We start from the raw sequence: 7,736 nt of genomic DNA on the forward strand, positions 1-7,736 counted from the left end.
TTCTCCTTCCTTCAAATATAACTTTATACAGACACTTTCTATTCCTTGTGTACTGCGCAGCTCATTGTCATTCCTAAAAACCCGTTTTAATTCATATTACGCTACATAATATTCAAATCCACCGCGCTTGTAGAATCTCAGGAGCGTGTTTATCCTCGCGATCCCTCCCAGTAAGCCCGCCTTTGTGAAGACAGTTATCAATGCGTTGTTTATTCCACTTTCTCCTGGGAAGCTCAATCTTGAATTAGTCTGTGTAAATCAACCCAAGTAATTCGCCAGACCGTTGTCAACTGAGGGTCGTCTTTGAATGAGTAACAGTTAGTTGGTTTGTAATTATTGTCATTGTGTGAGTGGCGATCACTGGCAACTCAGGGGTATATAAACTCGAGCTGGTGAGGAATCAGCGTTCCCTGATGCTGATTCCCGTTTGTCTCCAGGTATGTTCTGTGTTTCCTAGCCATTCAGTTAATTCAGTCAATTGTAGTGATTATCAGTGTTCACCAGTGTTCATGATTTAACAGTTGAATTGTCATTCACCCAGTGTAGAAGTAATATAACATAAATGCGTCTGTCGTCTGGGCAAGAGAGTTTGTTGGTGTTGTCATGTTTCTCGTTCCCTGACGCTGATTCCCGTTTGTCTCCAGATCGAGGGTGGGCTTAATTGAAACCCACCGGTCGCTCGGAGCCGGTGGATACCCAGCAGTGGTCAATATAGGAGTGATGGCGCTGATTCGGCGTGATTAATCGGCCCTACTCTACCTCGTGGGCCGAGGCCCCCAAACCCATCTCGGGTCGGAGTGTAACCGACCACAACAACAGTTGTTAGAGGCGCCAGTGCTATACCCTGGGACAGGCCTTGGAATTATGGTCCACAGTGTGGTTGTATGTGTTTTTTTTACCAGTGTGTTTTATAAGAAATAAATCAATGAAGACATGTTATGGTTTCACCCTTCTTTACCCTTATCGATCTGATCAATGGAAAACCTAACCCAATGCCTAGTCCACTCTGCCCGCTACCTAACGAGCTACATGCTGTCCAGAGGGGGTCTGGTGGCAGCGACCCTTAGACATTAAGATTAGAGTTAAGTTATCCCCTTAGATTTAGTGACCCCAGATCTGGCAGTATACTTGTACTCTACTCGGGCTTCCAACTAGTTCTGCTGGTATGGAATTCTTAATGTGTGTTGAGACCCCACTTATACCTTCACCCGAGTAGAGATGAAATCCCTTATATCCAGACAGTTTAAGCAGGTCGCCTTTCCTGTCCCCAGTCTCTTGAAGGGTAATTATGTCAATATTATTTTTAAGGGTAAAGTAATGTACATCTGTCACTCTTATTTTGTAGACCATTAACATTCCAGGACATTATCTTAAGGCTAGCTAGATCCATGATTAATATTTACACATTTAATATCCTTTCCAACCAGATTCTTTAAGAAGGCCCAATCCTCCTGCACAGATTCCCATTTCCTCAAAAGTTTTTCTTTATCAGCATCTTTACACTTTACCAACACCTTTTTAAAACTTTCAGTTGTTGCTCCCTGCACTACATAATCCTTTATTTTCCTCTCCTTCCCTTTAATACTTATTTTAAGCACTGATTTTTCAAAGGCTTCAGCTCTTCACTTTCCTCTTTCCCTTCTAATTCTACATTATTCACAGCTTTGTTTTCCCTTTCTTTATTTATCACTGTATCAAGTCTTTTCTCTATCACTTCTATTTTCTGACCAAACTTTTGCAAAAGCTGAAACATCTTACGCACCTCTTCTCCCAGCATTTCTTGCACAGTTTCATCACTAACCTGGAGGGCTGCACCACTACTCTCACTTGCTACTTGTTTATTACTCTCTTTGTTCCTGGCATCAACAACTCTTCCGGCCGCAAGCGCAGTCCTTATCCTTCTTGTGTCTTCATACCAGGCATTCTCAGGGATCACTGTCTCCACTGTCTGTGTGTTCTCCTGATGTCTTGTCACTGTCAGACCACAGCGTACTTCTTCAGTGTTCTCTGAATAATTTCTTTGTTGGTCACTTCTCATACGTGGCCTCATCTCGCATGCAACTGAACTAGCATTGTGAGTTTTACCACAATTACAACAACAAGGCTTTACTTTCTCTCCTGCTTTGATCTTGTCCTTACAGTTGCTAGATTCGTGCCTCTTCCCACAGAATCTACAACGTGGGTCCAGTTGACAGCTCCAGGCCTTATGTCCCCATCTGCAACACATAAGACACATTATTGGTCCCTCCACATATAGTGCCACCTTCCTATACCCTGCTCCTGTGATGAACACTTTCTCTGGAACCTTTCCTCTCATTAGAGCAATAACCTGGCTTCTCTCTTCGCCCCTTATTAAATGCCTCTTGACCCAAACAAATCTTTCGTCATCCAATAAGTATTCTGGATCTAGTATTACAGGGTACCTGAAGATTATAACCCTTGTAAGTAGTATGTCGCTCTCCTCTGGCAAAACCATCAGTAATCCTTTGTACCCAACAGTTGTCAATATTTCCACAGCCTCCGTGGTCCCCACTGTAAGATAAGGCTTGTATGTGCCTTCTTTCAAAAGAGGCTCAAAGCTGCGATGCTCCCGTCCTAGTTGTACTGCCCATTTTAATTTTTCAAGGAAGGTCATCGGGCATGACTGCGGAAAAATTAATCTCTTCCTGACACGACCAACATTACTTTGTGTGTGTTCTTGTCTGCTTCTTTCAAATTCCATACTTTGCTCTGTTCTTGATCCATTCGCCATTATCTCCTTTCTGTTATTTCCATTATTATTACTGCTTCCTTCAAATTCCATACTTTACTCTGTTGCTGATCCATTCTACTATCTCCTTTCTGTTATTTCCGTATTATTACCACCCACCACGTTTTTGTCCTAGATGTTTTTGTCTCTTCTCCTCTCTCACTTCTTTTCACAATCCTCATACTTAGCTGTCTCCCTCCTTCTTTTAGAAATTTCTTTCTTTTCACTACCTCTTGTGTGTATTTTTCTCACTTTCAAACTTCACTTATTAGCTAATATATTATTAGACTCATCTACTCAACTCAAAGGTCTTCAGAACTTCGTCCAATACTATCTTTTCTTTACTTCCATGTAGAGTTCTTAAGCGAAAATTCCTTTCCATGGGGCAATGTTGAGCATCCCACAACACAGCCAGGGTGATGGGACCCCGAGCAGTTATTTTTCGTAAGGTAAACTAACAAGTTCCCAACACCAAAGTTGCTTGACGATACTTATCTTATCCTCAAGTCCTTATACACAAGTAGGTAAGTCTATGTCAGCTAAGATAATGTAATGGAAACAGAAAACATCCCCCAAATTTGGGAGCTGGCGCTCCACAGCTGTGTTACAGACCCAAAAAGTGAGGTCTGGGCCGCGTCGTGATATGTGCAGATCTCTTGCGAGCCCAAAGTAACCAAATGCATGGTATGGTATGCACAGGACGATGTAAAACATAAAGTATTAATTTTTTAAAGTTTATTTATAGATACTGTACATAAATTTTTTTTCATTACATTTGAAACATCAATCTTTGTTAATTAAATTTGAAACAAAAGAAAACTACGATACCGTATTTTCATTAAAATATTACATCACAAGTATATTTTACCTTAACTGTGACTGAATGAATATAGGTATTCTCAGAAATAAATATGGAAATATAATATTTTTGCTGGAATGACGTACATATTACAGTGGAAAGACGAAAACAATGACTTTCGCTTTCTTTCGTTATTCAAAAGATTTTACCATAATCGCTTTTCGAATGGTTTTCAGTTAAAAAATTGTTGTACTCGTACTGTATTACAATAATATTCTATCCTATCATTAGCCTTATAATCCCACAAATGAAAACCATTCGAAAAGCGATTACGGTAACATCTTTTGAACGAAAGAAAGCGAAAGTCATTGCTTTCGTCACTTTCCACTGAAATACGTACATCATTTCAGCAAAAATATTACATTTCCATGTTCTCAGAAATAAATGGTAGTTTTGTTGAAACGTAATGTACGGTATTTAACATTAAAATGCAAAAATAGCTATAAAAACAATTAATACACCCGTAATGTACTGGCTGGCATCTCCAGTCATCCCTGCTCCCCCAGTAACCTCCTCCCTGCTCTATACCTCCGCCTCCTCCACATCGTCACTACTGTTGTATTACAATAACATTCTATCCTAATTGACTTGAATAAATACTACGATACCATATTTCTGAATATTTTCATTAAAATCCATCCAAATCATTTTCCTTGCCATCGGCAGCACCAAACAGCTTCTCCCAGTCCTCTCCTTGAACAGGGCTAGAGGATACGTGTTTTTCGAATCGTTTTCAATTAAAAAAATGTTACATCACACATATATTTTACCTAAACTGCGCCTAAATGAATATATTCTTGTAAATAAATAGTAATTTTGCTGAAACGTGATGTATTTCAATGTAAAATAGGATAAAATACATGACGAAAACAAAAGACTTCACCTAACCTTCCAATGTTCAAGAGATGTTACTCGTTTTTTTAATAGTTTTCGGTTAAAATACTGTTATATTACAATGATATTATATTCATACTGTGCTTGATATACTACATTCACAGAAATGAAATATTTTTGCTGAAATGACGTAAGTATTACAGTGGAATGTGGGATAAAATCGTGACGAAAACAATGACTTTTGCTTTCTTTCGTTCAAAAGATGTTACCGTAATCGCTTTTCGAATGGTTTTCAGTTAAAAAACTGTTGCATCACAAGTGAATTAGGATAGAATATTATTGTAATAAAACAGTTTTTTAACTGAAAACCATTCAAAAAGCGATTACGGTAACATCTTTTGAGCGAAAGAAAGCGAGTCATTGCTTTCGTCACTTTCCACTGTAATACGTACGTCATTTCAGCAAAATATTACATTTCCATGTTCTCAGAAATAAATAGTACTTTTGCTGAAACGTGATGTATTTCAATGTAAATTAGGATAAAATACATGACGAAAACAAGAGACTTTACCTAACCTTCCAATGTTCAAGAGATGTTACTCGTTTTTTTAGTAGTTTTCGGTTAAAATACTCTTATATTAGTGATATTCTATTCATACTGTGCTTGATATAATACATTCACGGAAATGTAATATTTTTGCAACTACAATGCTGATGTCAACACAAGTGTGGTTACAGCGAGACTGACTGATTGAGGGAGAGCTATGCGTGTGTGTGTGTAAGGTTGCTGGAGCGGGCGGTGTCCCGTGTTCAGTGCCGCGCGCGATTTGAATGTACTTCAATTACTTCAATGTACAGAATATTCCTCTGGCGGGGCAATCCGCGTATTTGCGAATCCGTGAATGCTAAACCCGCGTATGTGAAGGGCCGACTGTATATATATATATATATATATATATATATATATATATATATATATATATATATATATATATATATATATATATATGTATATATATATATATATATATATATATATATATATATATATATATATATTAGAATTAATATATAGGAGGGAAGATCAGCTAAAACTAATGGCCCATCGCACTTTTTGGTAGATTTTAGTGTATATAAACAGAAAAATAATTTCCAGTTTCAATATTTTTGCAACCTTTTTGCTAGGTAAATTTTAGCGTGAAATTTATCGAAAATCTAACGTACAACTGCATTAGTACATTACAATTAAATAGTGAACATTGCTTTCTGACTTCGTTCTTTAACAACCCAACTAACAATATTTTTTCTGTTTCAGATTCTGATGCATTTATAAGTTGATAATATTTGCGATGGCTGCTTGTGTCAGGACGAGGAACCAAAAATCCAGCCATCTCAGTCACTATCTTGGGTCTGGGAGAGGCTCCTGGAAGTGGGAGTTGCCTCCCCGATGAGAGCGGCTTTGAGATCACGATTGTTTTAATCAGGCAAATCAGTGAAAAGAACCAAAGAACTTCACAAACAAAGACATTGCCATTGATATGACCAAAGCTGTCTTGGCACAGTACCTCTGGCTAACGCTCAGTTCAAGCCTCCAGTCATAACAAGTCAGAAGAAGATTAGTGAGAGACTGCTAGCCAGTTGGGAAAAGGCAAGAGATATCTCTCTTGGGGAGAGAAAACTTGCAGTTAAGGACAGCTTGCCAAGCAACTGGACCAGTTATTTGACATAATTACTTGCAGAATTTGGTGTTTCTCTGTCCTGGGTTTGGATAGATCGTGACGCTATGGAAATCCGAGGCCCGCATCTCCTGTATTACCAGCGTGAACTGAAGATTCCTGTGATCCGAACTGGTATCCGCTTACAGAGAGAAGACTGGCAGTATAGGGGCTCTCATGATTTCTAGCCAAGATATTCCGGAGTCCAAGAGACAGGGAGGCTTAACACAGAGAGACAGAAAAGAGGAGAAAGGTTGCCGAGGAAAAGAACGAGAAGGCCCAGGGTGAATTAAAAAAGGCCGATGATTGGAGTCAAAGCTGATTCAGAGTTTAATGACTTCATGGCTGATCAGTGCTGACCAGGAGAATGGTGACTTTGCCCCTAACCCGAAAATATTGATCCCCCCAAACCTTCCAGGCATATGATTCAAATAGGAAAGAATATCCAAACATAGCTCTGGCCAGCATCACGACACCACACTGGTCATGAAGGAAACTGCAGAGATAGCAACAGCTGCCTGGATTGACAGTGGTTTGATAACACCTGATGATGTTCACCTGGTGATAGATCATAACAAATGAGAGAGCTCAGGAAAACTTGTATTAACCTAGAAGAGGAGTTTGATAAGGGGATGAAGAAAATGGAATCAGTGTGTTTTGTTCTTTGTTGGGAGAAGGGATGACACTAAAGTGTTCATGAAAAAAGTTGGAGATTCTGACAAGTTGTTCCCTGCCATGGTGAAGGAGAACTTTCTCCTGCTGCAGTAGACCAGGAGGGAAATATTTGTGGCATTTCACTCCAGAGAAAGATGACATCAGGGAAACCAGCTGAGATAGTGGCAGATAACATTGTGGAACTGGCTCAGAGGCGTGGAGCCAGACCCTGCAGGCCATTGGAGGGACAGCCTGAACCTGGGAATTGGCAAGGGGGTCATACAGTGGATAGAAGCGGAAGATTGGGAGGAAACTGGTCTGGATTGTTTTGTGACCTCCACACCTGTGAGTTGCCACTCAGGCATCTGATCCAGGAGCTGGATGGCAAGACTCTTTCAAACAACAGATGGTCTGGTCCTCTTGGCAAGATGCTGGACTCTGCCACTGAGTTAGAAATAAATCGAGCTTTAAGAAAAATCTGAGTTGGCCCTCCACTCGTTGAGCTTGCACATACTGTCATTGGCGACCTAGTACTGAGCCAGTACTATGGTTACATGTATTTGCAGTGCCATCAAAACTGGGGTCATGCCTGATAGACTTGCTTACCTGCAGATAGGTCAGTCTCACATTCTAGGTGGCTCTGCGGCTCTCAGGTTCTGCAGAATTTGGGTAAGCTCATCATAAACTGTGAAAGGAACCAACTTCACAATCTGACTCATTGTCCAATTCATGTTGAGTGTCTACTTGCCAAAATTGGTTTCAACACCAAGGTCAAGTCATCGTTCTCCGAAGGTCGAGGCATGTTCTCTTCAGCTTGAGCTCCTGAAGAGTCAGCCAAGGAAGGTTGTTCCAGATTATGCAGAGCAGACTGTGAGGAGATCTTCCTAGTATGCTCATCGAGCAGTTCTGCAGACAATGCTCTGCA

Source organism: Homarus americanus, unplaced genomic scaffold (assembly GCF_018991925.1).
Source record: "Homarus americanus isolate GMGI-L3 unplaced genomic scaffold, GMGI_Hamer_2.0 scaffold52512, whole genome shotgun sequence".
NCBI lineage: Eukaryota > Metazoa > Arthropoda > Malacostraca > Decapoda > Nephropidae > Homarus > Homarus americanus.